The sequence below is a fragment of the Symphalangus syndactylus genome, chromosome 6 (assembly GCF_028878055.3).
Source record: "Symphalangus syndactylus isolate Jambi chromosome 6, NHGRI_mSymSyn1-v2.1_pri, whole genome shotgun sequence".
Lineage (NCBI taxonomy): Eukaryota > Metazoa > Chordata > Mammalia > Primates > Hylobatidae > Symphalangus > Symphalangus syndactylus.
In genome coordinates this window covers 114,823,707-114,848,077 of record NC_072428.2, presented here as the reverse complement: position 1 = coordinate 114,848,077, position 24,371 = coordinate 114,823,707, and the positions used below count along the sequence as shown (strand labels likewise).

At 35.3% G+C, this 24,371-nt stretch overlaps 1 protein-coding gene across 37 annotated transcripts in view; it reads left to right on the top strand.

Moving 5' to 3' along the window:
- The first annotated feature begins 464 nt into the window (after nucleotides 1-464).
- POT1 (protection of telomeres 1) overlaps nucleotides 465-24,371 on the top strand; it is a 104,354-nt gene continuing 80,447 nt past the window's right edge. For 13 of the 37 annotated variants that reach the window (XM_063642218.1, XM_063642211.1, XM_063642186.1 and 10 more), the window contains exons 1-3: nucleotides 521-699; nucleotides 1,489-1,673; nucleotides 13,557-13,629. The gene's annotated coding sequence lies outside the window, so the exon portion shown is untranslated. Of the gene's footprint in view, nucleotides 935-1,488; nucleotides 1,674-13,556; nucleotides 13,630-24,371 lie in introns of all 37 variants that reach the window. The other 24 variants (XM_063642219.1, XM_063642212.1, XM_063642215.1 and 21 more) reach the window with 14 other exon arrangements.

Genomic DNA, 24,371 nt, shown 5'->3' with positions numbered 1-24,371 from the left:
TTTAACAATTTATCATTATAAATGATAAATTTTAATATTTATCAATTATGTTATCATAAATATTAAATAAACCATAATAAACCTATAAAATAATTTATAATATTAATTATACCACAAAATCATAGCCCTATGAAACAATGACAAGGTTAATCAAATCTGTCTGTAAATAGCAAGACTCAATGGTGGCATTATGCCAATGCCCGAAATTACTATAAAAACTCTCAAATAACATTGTTATCCTTGTAAATGCTTCATTGTAAAGACTGCAGTAGGTGCCTATTTCTTGGGGGAAGAGAATTGGACATTAAAAGAAAGGCTTTGCCTACAGGAGCTTCCAATCTACCAAAGGGAAGCTCAAATCCCGCCCAGCTGACCCTGAGTTTGCCTCCCGCCACGAAAGCTGGAAAGTGACTGGGGGCGGAGCTAAGGCGAGCGCCGAGAATTCCGGGGGATGTGACCGGACTGGGCGGGGCCTGTAACTTGGCCCTAAGCTCCCGTTGGCGCCGCATCCTGTCAGTATTTCGCCAAACCTCCAGGCGCTATCAGCGTGTGAACCTTGACGCAGCTTGTCCACCGCGGGCGAACAAGCGGCTATGCCCAGGGATCCTGCACGCATGCGTGGAGCTGGACCGTCAGCGTGCGTGTGACGTCACGTGCGCGCCCGCCTAAACTCTTCCTAGGGTTCTTTCTAGAGTGCGGGTGAGTGAAATTTGTAAGGTTTGGTGTGTTCATTTGAGTGGGTACCAGACGGAACGGGCCCGGGATTGAATTAGTTTAGATCAACATTTGATGTAATTATCGCAGAGAAACGCTTTCTTACGAGTGTTTATGTCGAGCCTGCTGTGTTCAGCATCTTTCTTGGTGTTTTGGGAGAAGCAGACAGGAGTTAAGTCCAAGTCCCCGCCCTCACAGAGCTCAGGTGGCTTGGGGGAAGGTTGGTGCGCAAACATTAAAATTAGATATCGACACTAGTGAGTGTCCCCGTCAAGAGGTCTGTGAAATAAGGTTGAGCCTATGATGCAGAAGTTAATTTCAGTTTAGTAATTTTTGTTTTTTCGTTTATTTAGCGGGTGGAGGGGGGCACAGAAACATCTTGGAGTACGAAGCTTTTCGTGCACAATTTGCCTATACGATATTACAACTCCTGTGGGGGTTAAAAAAAGACACGATTTTCCGGCCTTCCTCTTCCCCAATAAATTTTACATTTCAAAGCACAATGTTAAAGGCGGTTGTTAGTGACGTTACAGATCTTAAAACTGGCTTTTTAGAGGTACTTTACGCAGCTAAGTAGAAAATGGTTAAGTTTCAGTTCCTTGGGAGAATGTTTTGTATTGATCTTTGCAATAAAATTGTAAAATAATCCATGCTCCCGTCACCCCCAACCCTGAACCGTCTTAACCATAATAAGGAAAAGCATTACTAAGTCAAAGAGACTTAAAGCAAATTATTGACTGCATTTTGGGTAAAACACTGGTTTTGTATCTTCAGCAGCAAGTTGTCAAATTCCCTAGTTGAATTTGCTTTGGACATCAGTGTGAAGCAGAACTGATATGCCACTTGAATTAATAAAGGAAGTCAATGGGGTGCCTGAAGTTCAGCCGCTGAGTAAATTACATAAAGTAGATTTCGGATCCCTACAGCCAGGTTACAATTATAGCAAGAAATACATTCAGGTAAGAATTTCTGTAACTCAGAATACTTTTTCCTACTGAAAGGAATGCAGTTTTTAAATGTTGAGTTTATTTATGAGAACTGGTTTAGGTATGGTTTTTATCTTTGTCATAACATTTGAGATTGAATATTTCAATAAGTTATTCTTATTCAGTACTTATTTAGCGAACAATTATCAAATTCGTGTGTAAAACATTGGAGTAAGTTTCTGAGGTACAAAGATGAATAAATATAGTCCCAGAACTAAAGGTAATCACATTTCTGTGGGGTCTGACAGATCAATCACCTGATCTCCAATTAAAATTAGTAGGTGTGATACTAGCATTGTGATATGTGAACATGAGAGAGCTTTTGGTTCTGACAGGTCAGGAAAGTTGAGCTGGAACTTACGGGATAACAGACTGTGCTGTACCTTCCTTTGGGGTAAAAAGCAGTCCTTATGTGCATGTTGAGGAATTTGGATATTACTCTAAAAGCTATGGGAAGTCTTTAGTAGGTTTTAGCAGGAGAAAGAGATGATTTACTTTGAGTTCAAAAAACTTTGCTTCTAGGTAGAGAATATATTGGCAAATGCAAGATTAGAGGAAAGATGTTTAGTTAAGAGGCAATTACAGTAATTCAGGTGAGAGTTGGTGATCTGGGCCAGTGGCAGAGGGGATGATGGGAGGGAGATTGAAAAAAGATAGTAATAATAATAACTAAAGTTAACATCATTGCATTTTTTTTCATGCGTTAGGTAGTGTTTTAAGTGCTTTACATATATTGTTTAATCACCACAAAGACATATGACATAGGTACTGTTATTAAAGACACTGTGTTTCAGAAAGGTTAAGCAATATTGATTTAATGTCTAAATAGTATTGTGTACATATATGACTTTTTAAATGCAGTCCTCCATCGATGTACTCTGGTTGATTTCATATCTTTGTGATTTTGAATACTGCTGTGGTATACATATGAGTGCAGGTCTCTTTTTTATTTAATGATTTCTTTTCCTTTGGGTACATACCCAGTAGTGGGATTGCTGGATCAAATGGTAGTTCTATTTTTAGTTATTTGAAAACTCATTATACTGTTTTCCATAGAGGTTGTACTAATGTACATTCTCACCGACAGTGTATAACAGTTCCTTTTTCTTTGCACCCCAATGTCTGTTTTTTCTTTGTCTTTTTAATACCCATTCTGATTGGTGTAAGGTGATAGTTCATTGTGGTTTTAATCTGCATTTTACTGATGATTACTTATATTGAACATTTTATCATATGCTTGTTGGCTATTTGTTTATCTTCTTCTGAAAAATGTTCATGTCCTTAGCCCACTTTTTAATGGGCTTATTTGGGGGTTTTTTGGTTGAGTACCTTGTAAATTCTGGATATTAGTGCCCTGTTGAATGTATAGTTTGCAAATATTTTCCCTCATTCCTGAGATTGTTCATTCTGTTGATTATTTCTTTTGTAGCACAGAAGCTTTTTAGCTTAATTAAGTTTCATTTGTCTATTTGTGTTTTTATTGCCTGCGCTTTTGAGGTCTTAGTCATGAATTGTTTGCCTAAACCAATATCTAGAAGAGTTTTTCCCAGGTTTTCTTCTAGTATTTTTATAGTTTTGGGTCTTACATTCAAATCTTTAATCCGTCTTAAGTTTATTTTCGTGTATGGTGACATATACGTTCCAGTTTCACTCTTCTGCAGGTGGCAATCCAGTTTTCCCAGCACCATTAATTGAAAAGTGTGTCTTCTCCCCAGTGTAGTGTTCTTGCCCTCTTTGTCATAGATCAGTTGGCTGTAAGTATTTGACTTTATTTCTGGTTTCTCTATTTTGTTCCATTTATCTGTGTGTCTACTTTTATACTAGTACCATGCTATTTTGGTTGCTATAGCCTTGTAATACATTTTGAAGTGAGGCAATGTGTACCTCCAGCGTTGTTCTTTTTGATTAGGATTGCTTTGGCAATTTGGGTTCTTTTTTGGTTCCATATGAACTTTAGAATTGTTTTTTCTAATTTTGTGAAGAATGACATCAGTAATTTGACAAGGATTGCATTGAACCTGTAGCTTTGGGAAGTATGTTCATTTTAATAATATTAATTCTTCTGATCCACGAGCATGGGATGTTTTTCCATTTTTTTATGTTGTTTACAATTTCTTTCATCCGTCCTTTGTCGTTTTCCTTGCAGAGATCTTTCACCTTGTTAATTAAATATATTCCTAGGTATTTTATTTTATTTTTGTAGCTATTGTAAATGGGATTGCATTCTTGATTTGGTCCTCAGCTAGATTTTTATTGGTGTATAGAAACACTACTGATTTTTGTACATTGATTTTGTATCCTGAAGATTTACTTAATTTATCAACCTAAGAGATTTTTTGTGCAGTCTTGAGGGCTTTCTGTATACAAGATCGTATCATTAGCCAACTATGGTAATTTGACTACTTCTTTCCCAATTTGGATGCCTTTTGTTTTTTTCTCTTGCCTGATTGTTCTGGCTAGGACTTGCAATACTATATTGAATAAGAGTGGTGAAAGAGGGTATCCTTATCTTATTCCAATTCTTAGAGGGAATCTTTTCAACTTTTCCCCAATTCAGTATTATGTTGGCTGTAGATTTGTCATATATGGCCTTTATTATGTTGAGGGATGTTCCTTCTCTGTCTAGTTTGTTGAGGATTTTTGTCATGAATGGAAGATGAATTTTATCAAATGCTTTTTCTTCATCTGTTGGGATGATCGTCTGGTTTTTGTCCTTAATTCTGTTTATGTGATGTATAACACTTATTGATTTGCATATGTTGAACTATCCTTGCATCCCTGAGATAAATCTCACTTGATCATGGTGTATGATCTTTTTGACATGCTGTTGGATTCAATTTGCTAGTATTTTGTTAATAATTTTGCATCGATGTCATCAGAGATACTAGTCTGTAGTTTTTGTTTTTGTGTGTCTTTGTCTGGTTTTGATATCAGGGTGATACTGACCTTGTAGAATGAGTTAGGGAGAAATCCCTCCTCAGTAGTTTTGGAATAGTTTCAGGTGGTTTGCTGTTCGTTCTTTTTGTGTTTTGTACATCTAGGCTGTGAATCCATCTGGTCCTGGACTTTCTTTTATTGGGATTTTTTTTTATTACTGATAGAATCTTGCTATCATCATTGATTTGTTCAGGAATTCTCTTTCTTCCTGGGTCAATCTTGGGAGGTTGTATGTTTCCAGCAATTTATCCATTTTCTGTTGGTTTTCTAGTTTATGGACATGTAGGTATACATAGTAGTCTCTGATTACCTTTAGAATTTCTGTGGTATCAGTTGTAATGTCTCCTTTTTCCTCTCTCATTTTATTTGGATCTTTTCTCTCTTTTTCTTGGTTAGTCTAGCTGGTAGTTCATCAATTTTGTTTCTCTGTTTAAATAACCAACTTTTTTTTTCATTGATCCTTTAGGTTTTGTTTTTTTTTTTTTTTTTTTGGATTCTTGTTCATTTAGTTCTGCTCTGATCTTTGTTATTTCTTTGCTTCTGCTAACTCTTGAGTTTCGTTTGTTCTTGTTTTTCTAGTTTCATTGAGGTGTGATGCTAGTGTGTTAAGTGTGTTAATTTGTGATCTTTCTACTTTTTTTCTCTACTGAGTCCCACATTGTTTGCTTGTCTGGGAAATTTTTTATATCTCTTTTATTTATTAAGCTTATTCTGGCAGGATATAAAATTCTGGCTTACTGTTTTTGTTTGTTTGTTTGTTTGTTTTGAGCACTTGGAGAATGTCATTCTTTCTCTTCTGGACTGTAAGATTTCTGCTGAAAAGTCATTAGTTTTATAATGTTTTCTTTATAGGTGACTAGATAGATGCTTTTCTCTTGGTAATTTTAAGATTTTTTTTTTTTTAACTTTGACTTTATACATTCTGAATATAATATGCTATGATGAAGTCCTTTTTGCGGTGTATTTTCCTGGGGATAGCTGGGCCTCCTGTATCTGGATGTCTAACTCTCTTGCTAGCCTTTGGAAATTTTCATTGATTATTTCCTTAAATAGGTTTTTTAAACTTTCTAATCTCTCTTCCCCCTTAGGAATACTGATAATTCATACGTTTGTTTGGTTTATGTAGTCCTGGACATCTCAAAAGGCTTTGCTCATTCCTTTTTATACTTTTTCCTATTTTTGCCTGACTGCATTATTTCAAAATTTCGTTCTGTCTTCAGGTTCTGAGATTCTTTCTTTTGCTTGATCTAATCTGCTATTGAATCTTTTGAATATATTTTGTATTTTCTTCAATTTTTTAATTCATGGTTTCCATTTTCTTTTCTTCCTTTAAAGATGTCTGTCTCATTGGTAAATCTCTCATTCATAACCTGAATTCATTTTCTGATTTCTTTGTATTGGTTTTCAGATTTCTCTTGCATCTCATTAAACTTCTTTAAAATCACTATTTTGGATTCTTTATCTGGCATTTCGAGGAATTTTTTTAATTGATATATATTGCTGGATAATTGTTGTGGTCTTTTGGTGATATCATAGTTCCCTGCTTTTTCATGTTTCCTATGCCCTTCCTTTGATATCTGTGCATCTAGTGTAGCAATTGCTTGTTCCGTTTTTTTTGAAATTGCATTTGTAGCGAAGAAATGTTTTCTGAAGTTGTATATATGTTGTTGGTTAAGATACTTTGGCTTTGATTTTGGGTGCCTGTGGTAGTGTGGCCTTTATATTAAGAGTGTATCAACATTTCCTTTCTTTTTCAACTTATTTATGGTTTAGTATTTTAAGTATCTCTTAGCATATAATGGGATCATGCTTTTTTGATCCAGTCTGACAGTCTCACTATTTAATCAGCATAGTCAATTTATGTAAAATAATTATTGATATGGTTTTGTTTGTCTGTTAAACAATTTGAGTTCCCTTTGTTTTTCCTGTTTTTTGTTCTCCTTCCTGAGTTCTTTTGGGTTAAATATTTTTTATTCTATTTTATTTTCACCATTGGCTTCGAGCAACACCTGTTTTGTTCCTTTAATGGTTATGCTAGTACTAACAATATACATCCTTACTAAGGTATACTTACAGCTACTATTGTACCACTCCCCATGTTACATTTGTTATTTCTCATGTCCTGCTTTTTCTTCCCACTTGACAAATATAAGAATCTTATAATAGTGAAATTACATTTACTCACTCTCGTTATATCTTTTACATGTACATGTATTATAAACTCTACGTTATATTACTACTTTTGCTTTAAACAATGAGTCGTCTTTTAAGGAAATTAAAAGAAGGAAAAAATATAGTCTTTACTGACATATTTACCATTTCTGGTGTTCTTCATTTTTACCTGTACATCCATTTTTATCTGAGCGTTATTTCCCTTCATTGTGAAAAACATCTACTATTTCATGTATTTCAGCTGGAGCTAACTTCTCTTAGCTTTCATTCATTTGAAAATGCCTTTATTTCATGTTTGTTTTCAAGGATATATTTACTGGATATAGAATTCTGTGTTGACTTTTTTTTTCTTTTAGGACTATAGAGATACCGGTCCACTGCTTTCTGGATTCTATTGTTTCGTATGTGATTTGCATTTTTTTCCTGCACCCTTTCTGTTTTATCTTTTAGTTTTAGCAGTTGGACTGGCATGTGCTTAAGTAAGCTTTTTCTTTGAATTTCTTCTCTGTGGGTAACTGAGTTTCTTGGATTCATTCAGTGTTTTTCATCAAATTTGGGAAATTATTGTATAATATTTCTTGAAATATTTTTTTTCTGCCACATTATTACCCTTTTCTCTTTTTTGGGATGCCAATTACGTGTGTATGTTCATGTGTTAGGCTGTTTGATACTGTAACACAGATCTCTGAGATTCTGTTCCTTTCTCCTTTATTTTGTGTTTTATTTGTGTGGCAGAGAGGATTTTCAGTTGAGTAATTTCTGTTGCTCTCTCTTTGAGTTCACTGAACCTTTTGTCTGCCATATCCAATATTCTGGATGCATTTTTAGTGAGTTTTTAAATTTTAGTTGAGGGGGTGAGGGACAGAATGCATCTGATAATAAATAGAGAGAAATCTACATTTCAGTTTTGCTTGTCTATATTCTTCGTATAGACATTTGTTTGTTACACATTTTACTCACCTTTTTATTTCTTTTCAAGTTTTATTTCTATTTCCTGGAATTTTCTTTCTTATTAAATAAAGTTTTATGAATTACAGTTGGTCTTTTCTACTTAATTGCATTTAAATGATTATCAGATGCTTGTTAGCATTCTCAACTTATTTTACATTTGGTCAGTGTGATATTTCTTGTATATTTGTATTTATTAATAAAGTGCTATGATTTGATTTCTTTTTGACATATCATTAATACTGATTATTTCCGAGCTTCATCTAGTTTTGACATACTTTTATTGTTTTGTGTGCTTGATATAGAAATGTTAAATACTATGACAGTTTGCTAAGTTCTTATTTTATTTTCGTTCCTACTTAGTGAAATATTTTTTCAATTTCAACATTTTCTTATTTGTTTGCTTAAGAGATAGATCTTGCTCTGTCACCCAGGCTGGAGTGCTGTGGTATGATTGTAGCTCATTGTAACCTCAAACTCCTGGGCTCAAGGAATCCTCCTACCTCAGCCTCCCAAGTAGCTGAGATTATAGGCACAGCCACCACACCCAGCTAATTAAAAAAAAATTTTTTTTATAGAGGCAGGATCTTTCTGTGTTGCCCAGGCTGGTCTCACACTCCCAGCCTCAAGCAGTCCTCCCACCTTGACCTCTCAAAGTGCTGGGATTACAGGCATGAGCCATCGCCCCTGTCCAATTTAACATTTTTATTAATGAATTCTTTTAGCTATAAGTGAACACATTAGTATCTAGTAGGGTTAAAACTAGGAAATAGCTTTTATGTATTTTTCATGGTTAACAGATTGTTATGTAGAATGCTCACTTTTTTAAAAAATTGAAGTATTTGTGTTCTTTTACATATCTGAATAATTTTTCAGCTCTCTGTTGTGTACTTACGTACCCTTTCTAGCCTGCAGATATCTATGTTTTTTGAATTTTATTAAATGGATTTTAGTGCTACATTCTGTTTTTTGCATACACTTCTGCGAGTTTTGACGAATACATGCAAATGTGTATGTAACCACAATCACAATCAAGTAGTTCATCACCTTCCAAAATTTTATAGTTAGCTGTTTTGCCAACTCTAACCACTCATGACCGCTTACTAATTTCCTGACACTTGTTTTTTTGTTTTTCAAGAATTTCATATAAATGGCATTATACAGCATGTGGCCTTTTGCATCTGGCTTCTTTCACTTACTATGATACATATGACATTCTTTCAGGTTGCTTTTTTCATTAGCATTTCTTTTGGTGATTAGAATTTTGTTGCAGCCTATTCATCCATTGCCCAATGTAGGAATATTTGGATTCTTTCCAGTTTTTGTGATGGTAAATAATGCAACTGTAAATATATATGTACATATTTTTATCTGAACATAGGTTTTTATTTCATTTGAGTAAATGTCAAGTGTTCAAATAGTTCCTAAGCAACAGTATGTGATATAGCTCATAGGTTGGCATGCTACACTTCTCTAGATTCAGCTGTTAAGGAGGCAAGGCACCCAAATAGATTTAGGTAGTATATTACTTATTGGCACAGCAGGGAACATGAACTTTATGTTTGCACTGGTTCTTCTTTCCTTCCCAAGTCCCATGGGGGCAGGGCCAGGTACATAATGTGCACACGGAGTTGGTAGCACATCTGAGGGGCACTGAGCTTAGAAAATCCCCAGTTTTTATAGAGGGTGTATTAGTTTGTCAGGTCAGCCATAACAAAGTACCACAGACTGGGTGGCTTAAACATTTCTTTTCTCATAGTTCGAAGGCTAAAAGATCAGTATCAAAGTGGCCGCAGGATTGATTTCTTCTGAGGTCTCTCTCCTTGGCTTGCAGATGCTCACCTTCTCGCTGTGTCTTCACCTGGCCTTTTCTCTGTGCATACCTGAGACTCTGTTTTCTTTCTGTGTATCCCATTGTCTTTTGGGGACACCAGTCAGACTGGATTAGGGCACATTCTAATGGCCTCTTTTTAACCAAACTACGTCTTTAATGGCCCTGTCTCCAAATACAGTCAAATTCAGAGTTGTTGAGGGTTAGAGCTTCAGCCTGAAATTTGGGAGAACACAATTCAGTCCATAACGGTGTGTTACATTTTTTATATCTATACTAACTCATTTTTGTCCTAAAAGCAAACAGGATTTCTAGAATACAGGCAGACTCATTACAGTTATGCACTATATACAGCACCTCAGTCAACACTGCACTGCATACATATGATGGTGGTCCATCCCATAACATCATAGTATTGTGTTTTTACTCTACCTTTTCTAGGTTTGTATATGTTTAGATACATACATACTTACCATTGTCTTATAATTGCCTACAGTATTCAATACCATATATGTTGTACAGGTTTATAGCTTAAAAGCAATAAGCTATATTGTATAGCCTCGGTGTATAGTAGGCTATACAATCCAGGTTGGTTTAGGCGTACTCTGATGTTCACACAAAGACGAAATTGCCTGATAACACATTTTTCAGAATGTATCCCTATTGTTAAGCACCACATAATTATATTATTCTCAGCAATAGCTCCCTGCCCATCCTCCCCATTCAGATCGTTGCAGTGAGGGCCAGATGTCTTCCTGCTGTGTGAAGGGGATTTCTTGTGCTCTCAGAGAGGAAGGCTGAAATGATGCATCTAGGAGTTTATATAGGACAGCTGTTCAGCTTTACCCCTCCCGAGAGAGGGAGAGAAACCTAATTTCCTTAATGTAAATACGTCATTTGGAATTTAAGGGAATAGCTATAGATTTCATCTCTTGAATTGTAAACATGTAATTCTGGGACATCAGTCTCTCTAGAAGTCTCTCGGTGTCCTTTAATTTTCAAAGCTTGTCTTTTAATTCAGGTTCCAGATTTCTTTGCTCACTTCAACAAGGGCAGGGACAAATTTCCTGCTACCTTTCTAATGGAATAACTTCCATTGTAGGTAAAACTGTTGACATAACGTATAGCATGATCACCTAAAAAGGTCTTTTACTGAAGACTTGAATGTTTCTTATGTTTCTTATTACTACCTCTGGGTGCAAGTCACACTGTTTATTTGGTTAGTTTATGCCTTTCACACAAGAAACGCAGTCCCAGTGGCACCCATGCCAACCCTGAAAACAAACAGTTTATAATTGTTGGTCCCCCCTCCAGGAAGTATGTGTTAATAGATAGGCAGGCAGCATGGGTTGACAATGCCTCTTGTGTTGTTAGTTAGCTAGTAGTCTCCTAAGGCCCCTAGTTTAGTCCCGGTAATTTGGTTTGGTCTGGTTTTCAGAAAGACTGCCTGAGGGCAGTTCGTTAAATTTGTCTTAATTTAGTAATCCATTTGTCCTAGTTATGGACGGCATTTGGAAGTAATCAGCATCCAAGCTGCAGGAGCTGGGCCATGCCCTGCGGGCTCATGGTTAGAGCAGTTGGGTCACGCATGGTAGGTAGGCTTAGCAGTTGATTTACTTTCAAATTTCCCAGTAGTTTCTGAGAGTAGCCCCAGAACATTTTTCTTTGGGAAAGGAGGTTCCTGGAGTTCTGAAAGACAAAGATGATTAATGCCTCCCCTCCCCTACACCTCTTGGGACCTAAGGGATTCCCTTTCCAAGTTCTAGAGTTTTCTCCTCCAGGTGCTAGGGCCCCTTCGCAGGTGCTAGGAGTGTCTTCTTACATGCCTAGGTGTTTTTTGCTCTCTTTTCATTGTTCTAAAACCAGTGTGTCTCTTTCCAATAACTATAACTTTATATTTTTTCTGATTATCCCCTACTCTGAGACTTTTCTTCTAGTCGGATCACATAAAAGAGGAACAAAAGCACCTGCTTTGAGTTTAATTTGATTAATGTCATTTAATCTGATTGATTATGGTTCTCGATTGCTTTGCATTTTTTCTTGCCTCTTTTGTATGCCTCATGTTGTTATTGTTCAAAGCTATACGTCTTGTGTAGGACAGTGGAAACTGGGGTGGTTTTTATATCTGGACTTGTGTAGGTCTTTCTTTGTGCTAGGCCTTTAGTTTGGTGCATTGAGTTAATCTAGTCGGGTTAGAGTTAGGTTTGGGATTTGTTGTTGTTTTTGGTGCTTCAATGCACTAGAGGCTTCATATTCCTTCAAAGTTACTTTGTATGTAGGATCGGAGATGGTTGACAAGAGGATTTTTCTCTTGTCTTCCTCATCCTTAGTTTTAGGTCTTTCCATTGTGCTCTGCCTCAAATAAGATCTCCTCCCTGCTCGAGGGCTTCTCTTCCGGTAGTAGACCATGTTACTTTTTACGAGGTACTGGTTAGCCTTTAATAGGTAGATGTTCTCTGTTCTGATGAAGCCTGTCTTGGTAGCAGTAGGTCCTGGGTCTTGTGAGTGGGGCCTTCTCAATGGTCCTGCTTTGCCTCTAGCTGTATAGGTCTGGGCCTTACACCTGTGTACCCGTTCCTGCCCATCCCTAACAGGGATAGAAGGTGTTTTTTTCTGTTCTTGCCTTTCAGCTGCAGTGGGTTTCACCAATGGTCTTGGATTGACATGTTTTTTTTTTGCCCTTCTCCCAGCATTTTAAGGCCTTTGTTCTGAAAGAAAGAGGAGAAAGAGCCAAGCAGAGTTTCCTGCCTTTCGTGCAGTAACTGCTGCTGCCATTGCCCTACCTCTGTCCTGAACCTTGTTAGGTCTGTGGAGAAGCGCATGTAAATGAATGAATTCCCCTGTGTTTGCAGCTTGGGGGCTCCATGTGTTTTCATTGCCCCATACTTGGCCTCTAGCAATTCATTAAAAGTGTTAGATGAATTTTTCTTAGAGATGTCTGGGAACATTTGTCATTTATCTTAGGTAAGCAAGTTGCTATAAAAATTTTATTTGTATCTTGGTGTGATTATAAACTTTGGCTCTTCTTTGTAACTATTTTTTTTTTTCTCATTTCAGGGAAATCTTTCACTTATCTCTTCTTTAACTTTTTTATTCTTATTAGAAGTACCTTGCTTTCCTCAGATTTCTGCTTAGTTGGTTGCCCTGTGACCTCAACTCTCTGATGGGTCAAGAAAAGTTTTGAGATTTACAGATTGTTTAACTTTTTATTGTTGACACTTTTTTTCAGCTTTCTAACTACTTTTACTTTTGACTATGAATCATGCATTGTTGATAACTATATTTTTATTTATGTTCCTATAAGTAAAATTGAGTCCTATTTTATAAGTAAAATTGATATGTTTTTTATTAGCTATATCAAAGTCTGGAATATTAGCCTGGGAGGCTAATAGGATCTATTTTTAAACTTTATTTACATAAACCATCCAGATTAAACACTTTATTTGATCTGAAACTCTAATTAAGTAACTTTTTTTAAACTGACAGAGCTGGTTAGTTACAGAAGCTGAACAAAGACTAAACTGTACTTGTGTCTTAATCTGTTGATTTGTCCACACTATATTTATGAGATTTCCATTTTGCATTTCTAAATCTTTCTTTATTAAGTTTTCATTTCTTTCTAGGAGCAAACATCATTTATTGTTTTGTAGAGAACAATTTACAGATTAAAACAAAGCTAGGGAAAGTTGATCTAGTTATCTGCAAAATAAGGAACTGATAGTACTTAACTAACAGGATTACTTAAGAAATTATATTATAAACCTTGAAGTATTTGTAGACCTGATTTTTCTCTAGAGAAATGAATTCAGCACTGTTTCTTGTCTTAAAATAGTTACTTGAACACAGTACTTTGACTTCTTGAAAGATAAAACTGTTGCTATAAAAATTTCTAATTTTTATTTCTGTCTTGGTTTTATTATAAACTCCTTTGACTCCTCTTTGTAACTATTTTTTTTTTCTCATTTCAGGGAAAACTTTCACTTCTCTCTTCTTTAACTTATTGTGGAAATAAAAGAGCTGTTTTGCAGATTGGACTACAAGGTATATAGTATAAGCAAACTATTTCTACTTTTTGCCTGTAATATATAAATATGTGACTTCTTATATATATATATGTGCATGTACCTACATACACACACATACATATAAATGATTTCTGACAGGTAGTACATTAATAGTAGTATGAAAATCTATAGAATGAAAAATTAGTCTTTCCTCTAGCAAAGTTTTTCCCAAATATCCCTTCCCTTTCCCTCCCATTTCTTCTATTCTACTTCATAGCCCTTTACTCTCATATCTAGACCATTGCAGTAGCTAACTGCTTCTAGTTTCACTTATGTGACTTAAACATCTTAACAGCTTAACTGTCTTAAAACTTGGCTTTTAACATGTTACATAGATGTACTTGTTACATAGGTGTTGTTCTTACATAGGGAGAATTCTTTCTCCATATAGTCCTCAAGTAATCATGGTAAGCTAGGAAGGGCTACTTTGTAACACTTAGGGACAAAAGTAGATCTCATCTGAAGCCTGTGGTTGGTTAGAACAGTCTGGAGCAATAAATGGGAAACAAACTACAAAATTCTACAACTACTGACTACTAAGTATATATCAGACACTGTTCTAGGTACTGGGGTTATAGCTGTGAACAAAACTTAGTTCTTGCCTTATTGAATTTACATTTTAGGGGAATGAGGAAATGCAATGAATAATTACATAAAGTAATATTAGGTAGAAATGTGGTCTGGAGAAAAAGCAAGTTAAGGTGGTAGAGCATAAAGGGAGTTATGAGAAATAAATAAATTTTCTGAATAAATTAAATATAAATACATTTATTAAGTAACAGATACTTGTAGAAAATTGAGTTACAGTTGTTTCTCTGTATATGCGTGAAATTAGTTCCAGGAGCCCCCTATGGATATAAAAATCTGTGGATGCTCAAGTCTTATATAAAATGGCAAAATATTTGCATATAACCCATGTGTATTCTCCCTACCATTGACATTAAATCATCTCTAGATTATTTATAATGCCTAATGCAATGTCCATGCTATCTAAATAGCTAGAGTATATATTTTTAAATTTGTATTATTTATTGTTGTAGTATAATTTTTTAAAAAACTTTTTTCTGAATACTTTTCAGTCTGAGTTGGTTGAATTCGCAGATGCAAAACTTGCAGATACAGGGCTATGTGTCAGAAGAAGGACTTTTATTCTTTTTTCTTTTTTTGGTACATTCCATGGTTAGTGCCTTGTACATAGCAGAAACTTGTGTAGAAAGACTTGATATATTAAGCTGTCAGTACTACCTAAGATAACCTATAGATTCAAGACAGTCCCTATCAGAATTATAAAACTTTGCTGCAGAAATGTAAAGACCAATCCCCAAATTTGTATGAAATTTCAAGGGGCTTCAAATTTTTTTAGAGTGGGAGAAAATATTTGCAAATCATATATCTAATGAGGATTTGCTATCCGGGATACATAAAGGACTTCTTAAATTCAACAACAAAAAGATAAGCAATTCAATTAAAAAAATAGGTGATTTGATTTAGGGTATCCTCAAAGAAGAAATACAGTACTGATGGTTGTTGATATGGTTTGGCTGTGTCCCCACCCAAATCTCATCTTGAATTGTAACTCCCATAATTCCCATGTGTCATGGGAGGAACCTGGTGGGAGGTGATTGAATTATGGAGGCGGGTCTTTCCTCAGCTGTTCTCATTATAGTGAAGGAGTCTCACGGGATCAGATGATTTTATAAACGAGAGTTTTTCTGCCCAAGCTCTCTCTTTGCCTACTGCCATCCACATGAGATGTGACTTGCTCTTCCTTGCCTTCTGCCTTGATTATGAGGCCTCCCCAGCTATGTGGAACTGTAAGACCAATAAACCTCTTTCTTTTGTAAATTGCCCAGTCTTGGGTATGTCTTAGCAGCTTGAAAACGGACTAATACAGTGGTCCTGGCATTCTGGGGAGTATCTTATCTTTTGAGGCTGTGGTCATCTGTTGGCTTTCTGGAACTGGAGCCTCTGCAGTATACTTTGCTAGTCTTTTGTATTTGAAATATTACTCTGAATACATCTGTGCTTCCTAAAGGAAATACGAGAATTTGCATGTATTCATTAAGCCATTCACACATTTATTAAACAATATATTGAATACCTATGAGGAGCCAGGCCCTATTCCTAGACACCGATGAGCCAAACAAAGTTGTCATTATACAGCATACGTTCTAGGGAAGAAAGACAATAAACCAAAAAAAGTAAATATATACCTTTTCTAGTTGGAAACAGTGCTATGGAGAATATAAGGCAGAACTGTAAACGTGAGAAGGGGAGGGAAGGTATATATTTATCTGGTGGTGAAGAAAAGACTGACAAGTAACATTTGATGAGAGATTTAAAAGAAGTGATGTGAAGTGATCCTTCAGATATTTGAAGTAAAAGTGTTCTAGAACAGAACTTAGCAAGTACAAAGGCTCTGCAGTGTGAGTGTATGTTTCATATATGGCAAGGGGAGGCTCAGGGTATCTAAAACCCAGCAGGTGTGACTTGGAGTAAAACCCTTAATTCCATTGAGCTTTTTTTTTCCCCCCAATTTTAAAGATGGAGGTAATGATACCTGCCTTTCTGGATTGTTGAAAGGACTCAAGACAGAATATAGCCACTACTAGCACATAGTGGGAACTCAGTACATAGCAACTATTATTATTGTCATTACTATTATTGTAATTAGATACAGCCTCAGTGAGGAAGAAGAGAGTAGAGTGAGGACATCTGAACCCTGAGCCCAGTAGTTTATTTTCTCATCCCTGCTTTTCTTCAGTTAATTATTGGCCCTTGAGTAACATTGAATGTTGCCAGATTCAAATTTAATCAAATATAAAGTAAGGGTTTTGGATTAGCTGAGAATTCTGAATAGCTATGACATACAGTAGTTGCAGAAATTGTGGTGGTTTATAAATAATTCAGTGCCCTTGAGAAATGGTACCATTTTTGTAAAACCTATGGGGTCTGGAATAAAGATCCATTTCAAGCAAACTGTTAGAACATCTGCTTTTATTTTCTTGTTACAAGAATTTTGTGATACATTGTCAAACTCAGATTTTATCTTTTTTGCTCAAGTTGCTGTGAAGAACTGTTAAATCAGTTAATTTTTTTCTCACTTCTACTTTGAACAAAGAAAGGGAAAATCAGTGTTGTGTTAGTTTTCCATGTGCAGTGCTGTTACTAATCAGTGGTATATCTTAAAATCTTGCTTTAGCATTTAGGGAAGTAACGCATTTGCCATACAGTTCATGTCCTAAAGCTCATAGTACAAATCATCGGACCATTTCTCTGAGATTGATTGCCGATAAAATTTTTAAAATACTGATTGAAATATAGTTCTAACCTAGTTGATGTAGCACAAAAATTCTAGAGACAAATATACTACAAAGAAGTCTTTTGACAGTCATCAGAGAAGGACACTAGGAAATAAAATAGAAAAAAAGCATGAGTGCATATACACATAATCATGCCTGCTTGAGGTGATGTCAGATAGGAATTAATTGCTCCAAACGAATCCCTTTGTAAATACCTATTTTGATAAGGTGCTTTTGTTAGTTGGTGGCCCCAGTAAAGGTCTGCTATCATTACTGCTATTTGTATTATTCTTTCCCTTGAAGGCAAGACTTTATTTCAGCTTAGTTAAAATAATTAATATTTGAGATGACATTTCTAAATTATTAAGAATTCAGTGTTGGTATCTTATAAACATTTTGCATTTATGAATGTTAAATAAATGTCAGGTGCTAATATGAATACAAGATCTCATTCACTAAAGAATTTTTGAAACATTTGTTTTAACACAATACAGAAAATAATGTTGGGGTAAATGTAGGTAGAGTTGCTCTGAGAGAGGTGTGTGTACATTATATTTGTATGAATATATTTAAAAATTTATCTGAGTGTATAAATGTTATGCTTTTTCTCATTACTCTTAGGGTGTGTCTGATTGTGTACCTGTCTGTTACACACCTATGTGTGTTTATGTTTGTTGGGAATTCATAACTTAAAGGGTTTTTCTAGTTAACATTTTAGATGTTTTGAGGTATGATGTAAAGAGATGCAAATTCTAATTTCTTGTGAGGTAAGGAGATTAGAGAACTTATTTTTCTGTTTCTTTTCCTATCCTTTGTTTATTTTACATAGTTCAGTAGCAAATAAGGTCTATATTTAAAGAGTCGTTAGATAGTAAAAACCACTGTTTCTTTTTCAAACGTTTATTAAAGCCAATTTTTAACATTTAACCAGTTTTTTTCAGAATTAAAATTTTACTAATAATACTATATTTGTATGAAATCTTACAGATTGCAAAGTGTCTTCGTATATGTTTTTCATTTAAGTATTAACTATTAACCCTCTGTGATGATGGTGATTAGCACTTTTATTATGAAGATAACCCTCTAAGGCTAACAGTTGTTAAAGGGCTTAGAATAAGTAAAGAAACCACTCTATCTCCACACCTTTTTTTTCTTACCTCATGGTGGTATTATGGACTTGACAATCTTGCAAATATTTGTCTGAGAAGATTTTGTTGTTTTTGTGTAGTCATGATTTAAAAACATTCAGACAGTATGGCAGGCTATAAACTGAAAAGCAAAAGTCCCCTCATTCCCACTGAATCCCCTGCCATTTCCCAGTCCCATTCTTCAGGTAAAAAACACTGCTATGCTTTTTTTAGTACCCTTCCAGGTTTTTTATATGTGTGTATATATATGTGCACATGCTTTTATGTGTGTCTGTGGGCATGGATAAGCCTGTATGTGCATATTTTTCACCAAGTAACTATCTGTTTTGCAAGTTGCTTTATTTTTACCTAATATATCTTGGATATTTTAGAGATGTGTTTTAAAAATAAATACATGCTATTGAATATCAGAGATCAATTTGTTTATATTTTAAATATATTTCACCTTTATCCTTTAAGATTTTTACATTAAATGTTTATTTGAGAAACAGTATAAAAGGGTTATGATATGAATTAACAAAACATGTATAGTACATCTACAAAACATGTACATTACATTAGGTATTAGTATTTTACCTGACATGTGAAGTGTTTTCTGCTATTGAAATACATTTTAAATAGGTATTCATTAAAATAGAATAGAACTATACTAGTTAATTAGTACCTGTCAGATAACAGAGGTTGTTAATAATGGTAAGTCAAGGTTTCTTGCTTTTAAAATATGATGTAAAGACTGAGGTCACATTTACTTTAAATTATTTCTGGATTTAAAACCCAGAAATGCTGATTATTTGAGGGTCTAATATACCCATTTATTAAAGTATCAAGGTTGAAGATTGTTCCAACCCAAAGGTAAAACTTTTTGCTTAAAGGAATGAGTTTTCTCCAATTTGATTGTTAAACCCTTCTCTGCCATTTGCTTGTTCCCTTAAGGGTAGGGTTGTATTTGAATACAATAATCCTAAAACACTAAAATGAATTTTAACAAGATTTTAGTCCTTGCTTTGGTAGACTAATGTGATATATTTTGCAGAAATACACATGATGTAATTAAGCTTTCCTCTGTATGAGACATTTTCTGTTTTAGTTTTCATATTTTAAAGTCAGTTTTAACATTTAATACGTGGACATAAAATATGAGGAAAGACTTTTCCAAAGTATTCTGAAAGTTAAAAAAAATTACCACAAAACTGTCAAAAATAAAGACACTTATTAATACCTTTTTTTCTCCCTGTATGCCTGTTAGAGTTAGTTCTGAAAGAGGAATTAGAGTGGTGCCTGTTTTGAGAGTCAGGAGATTTGGATTCTTGTTTTGGTTCATAGCTATTTAACTGTATGTGATCTTAGACCATTTATTTATTCTCTCTGGCCCTTATTTTCTTATCTGAAAGATGAAGATGTTTGGTTACATGGTCTCTAAGGTCCTTTTAAGTTCTAAAATGCTAACGGTCTATGAAGTAAGTTTTGTAGTAGTTGTACAGTTTATTTTAAGATTCGTGAAGGTATACTGTCTACATATGTATGAATATTAATATCTTTGATTATTTAGTTGTCCAAACATTTGTTAAGTGTTTTTGTATTCGATGATAGATGTTGGAGATATAGCAGTGAATAAGACAGTCATGGACCTTGCCCTCATAGAGCATAGTGTCCCATGGAGAAGAATTAAACAATTATGTTTAATTGTTTAATTAAAACAATTAAACATACATACATATGTTTAATTGTATACATATCGATATGATATGTAACTATGAATATTGAATAGTAGAATGAGAAGAGTAATGGAAAAATGATCACGGGGTACTTGGGTTATAGATTGCAAAGAGAGAATAGCATATACAGAGGCCTTGAGCAAGCATCCTGGAATATTTAATGAATTTTGAGAAGACAGAATACCAGAGTGAGTCACACAATATGTGGCTGATGTGGCTGGTGAGGTGGGTAGAGGTCAAATCATACAGTGATTTGTAGGCAATTTAAGAATTTTGGTTTTTAATGCTAATATTATTCACATACATTACTTCCAATTGTGACCTTGGTACTACTCAACCCAGTACCTGCAAATGCTCATGAAATACATTTTTATAGAGAAACATTTTCTGTCAGTCACTGCACTGTCAATGCTGTCAGGTCCCTGGTTTCTGCCTGTACCCTTGCTCTTGAAAAATGTTTTAAAATATGATAAGGTCATATTTTAAGATTTGTAAGGTCATATTTTAAGATTTGTAAGGTCAATATAGAAAAATTATTTAATGCTTGTTAAAGTCCAATAAGTGTTTTTCATTTTGGATTATCAGTTATTTTATATTTTCAATGCCCTTTTCTTGCCCACTAAGTGTAACGACTTGAGAATTTCTGATGTATTATTTATTAAAAATCAGCAAACTAATACACGAGTCCTGTAGTTTATGCTATTATTTGCCTGTTGATTTGCTTATTTCACCACTGACTGTTTCCTTTATTAGGAGGTACTAACATATAAAAACCATATTTGTTAATACACAAATAAATAATCTGATACACTTTTTAAAATACGTGTTTAAAGCTTTGGTTTTTTAAAAAATACTTTTTTAAAAAAAGTTTTAAGTTCACAGCAAAATTGAGAGAAAGGTAGAGAGATTTCCCTCACACTCTCTACCTGCAGTTATGCATAGCCTCTTCTGCTGTCAACGTTCCCTCACCAGAGTGGTATTACAGTTGGTGAACCTGCAATGACATCATTATCACTCAGAGTCCATGGTTTACATTAGGGTTTACTCTCGGTGTTGTACATTCTATGAGTTTTGAAAAATGTATTTTGACATATATCTGTCATTATAGTACCTTATAGAGTATTTTTCACTGCCCTATAAATCCTCTGTGCTCTGCCTATTCATCCCTCCCTTTCCCTAACCTCTGGCAACCTCCGATCTTTTAGGTAGAATCATACAGTATGTGGCCTTAATTTTGCGGAGGGTGAAGCAGTTAAGTTCATTGTTGATTTTTTGAAGAACACTTCTTATTGTTAAGACCTTTACTGACTTCATTTTTCTTCTCTGAGACTGGTTTGCAGTATATTCTATTTGGCTATACTAAACAGGGAATTGTTTAATGACAAGGGAGCGTACTCTTTGTAAGGCAGTGTGACAGGGGTGACAGGTAGTACAGACACAAAAGGGAAATGACCCATTTGCTAATATTTAAGTATCTTAAATTAGTTTAAAGATTTCAGTGATTCCAAATGTGTTTTTAGTTTTATAACTCGTATATGCATTGATAAAGCCTTCTCACTTTTTGTAGCATAGTATTTTTTCTCCAGGCTGGTCTCCTAACTTTTTTCACCCAATTGAGTTAAACATCTACTGTGGCATGTCAGAATATACTCTTGGCACAGAACTAGGTAATTCCAATTCTCGTTTGAATGGCTTCAGTATGCTCTTCTCAGAAGCTTAGAACACCCCATATAAAATACCATTTTCAATTCGATCTAATGAGTGTTTATACAAAGTATTACCTGTTATATATTTTTCTTATCCTCTGTGTACTTGAATGTTTTAAAAGCCATTATGATTCATGGAAACTGGATCCTAAGAGCCATTTATTTTTTCCCTCTTTGTTTAGTTCTGTGCTTCAGTTTTTGCCAGTGTTAATTCATTAATTCACCAGATATTTGTTGAACACTATGAACAGAAGCCTCTGGCAGCCATTTATATGAAATATACACATGAATAAGACATTATTTTATTTTATTTTTTATTATACTTTTAAGTTCTAGGGTACATGTGCACAACATGCAGTTTTGTTACATACGTATACATATGCTATGTTGGTGTGCTGCACCCATTAAGTTTCATTTACATTAGGTATTTCTCCTAATACTATCCCTCCCCCCTCCCCCCACCCTATGACAGGCCCCAGTGTGTGATGTTCCCCACCCTGTGTCCAAGTGTTCTGATTGTTCAGTTCTCACCTATGGGTGAGAACATGCGGTATTTGGTTTTCTGTCCTTGCAATAGTTTCCTCAGAATGATAGTTTCCAGCTTTATCCATGTCCCTACAAAGGACATGAACTCATCATTTTTTATGGCTGCATAATATTCCATGGTGTATATGTGCCACATTTTCTTAATCCATTCTATCATTGTTGGACATTTGGGTTGGTTCCAAGTCTTTGCTATGGTGAATAGTGCTGCAATAAACATATGTGTGCATGTGTCTTTATAGTAGCATGATTTATAATCCTTTGGGTATATACCCAGTAATGGGATGGCTGGGTCAAATGGTGTTTTGTAGTTCTAGATCTTTGAGGAATCGCCACAGTGTCTTCCACAATGGTTGAACTAGTTTACAGTCTCATCAACGTGTAAAAGTGTTCCTATTTCTCCACATCCTCTCCAGCACCTGTTGTTTCCTGGCTTTTTAATGATCGCCATTCCAACTGTTGTGAGATGGTATCTCATTGTGGTTTTGATTTGCATTTCTCTGATGGCCGGTGATGATAAGCATTTTTTCATGTGTTTTTTGGCTGCATAAATGTCTTCTTTTCACAAATGTCTGTTCATATCCTTCACCTGCTTTTTGGTGGGGTTGTTTGATTTTTTTCTTATAAATTTGTTTAAGTTCTGGGTAGATTCTGGATATTAGCCCTTTGTCAGATGGGTAGATTGCAAAAATTTTCTCCCATTCTGTAGGTTGGTGTTTTAGTCATGAAGTTCTTGCCCATGCCTATGTCCTGAATGCTATTGCCTAGGTTTTCTTCTAAGGTTTCTTTTATGGTTTTAGGTCTAACATGTAAGTCTTTAATCCATCTTGAATTAATTTTTGTATAAGGTGTAAGGAAGGGGTCCAGTTTCTGCTTTCTACGTATGGCTAGCCAGTTTTCCCAGCACCATTTATTAAATAGGGAATCCTTCCTCCATTTCTTGTTATTGTCAGGTTTGTCAAAGATCAGATGGTTGTAGATGTGTGGTATTATTTCTGAGGGCTCTGTTCTGTTCCATTGGTCTATATCTCTGTTTTGGTACCAGTACCATGCTGTTTTGGTTACTGTAGCCTTGTAGTATAGTTTGAAGTCAGGTAGTGTGATGCGTCCAGCTTTGTTCTTTTTGCTTAGGATTGTCTTGGCAAAGAGGGCTCTTTTTTGGTTCCATATGAACTTTAAAGTAGTTTTTTCCAATTCTGTGAAGAAAGTCATTGGTAGCTTGATGGGGATGGCATTGAATCTATAAATTACTTTGGGCAGTATGGCCATTTTCATGATACTGATTCTTCCTATCCATGAGCATGGAATATTCTTCCATTTGTTTGTGTCCTCTTTTATTTCGTCGAGCAGTGGTTTGTAGTTCTCCTTGAAGAGGTCCTTCACATCCCTTGTAAGTTGGATTCCTAAGTATTTTATTCTCTTTGAAGCAATTGTGAATGGGAGTTCACTCATGATTTGGCTCTCTGTTTGTCTGTTATTGGTGCATAGGAATGCTTGTGATTTTTGCCCATTAACTTTGTATCCTGAGACTTCGCTTAAGTAGATTTTGGGCTGAGACGATGGGGTTTTCTAAACATACAATGATGTCATCTGCAAACAGGGACAATTTGACTTCAATTACCTGTTTTCCTAATTGAATACCCTTTATTTCTTTCTCCTGCCTGATTGCCCTGGCCAGAACTTCCAACACTATGTTGAATGGGAGTGGTGAGAGAGGGCATCCCTATCTTGTGCCAGTTTTCAAAGAGAATGCTTCCAGTTTTTGCCCATTCAGTATGATACTGGCTGTGGGTTTGTCATAAATGGCTCTTATTATTTTATGATACATCCCATCAATACCTAGTTTATTGAGAGTTTTTAGCATGAAGGGCTATTGAATTTTGTCGAAGGCCGTTTCTGCATCTGTTGAGATAATCTTGTGGTGTTTTGTCTTTGTTTCTGTTTGTATGATGGATTACATTTATCGATTTGTGTATGTTGAACCAGCCTTGCATCCCAGGGATGAAGCCAACTTGATTCTGTTGGGTAAGCTTTTTGATGTGCTGCTGGATTTGGTTTGCCAGTATTTTATTGAGGATTTTCGCATTGATGTTCATCAGGGATATTGGTCTAAAATTCTCTTTCTTTGCTGTGTCTCTGCCAGGCTTTGTTATAAGGGTAATGCTGGCCTCATAAAATAAGTTAGGGAGGATTCCCTCTTTTTCTATTGATTGGAATAGTTTCAGAAGGAATGGTACCAGCTCCTCTTTGTACCTCTGGTAGAATTCGGCTGTGGATCCATCTGGTCCTGAACTGTTTTTGGTTG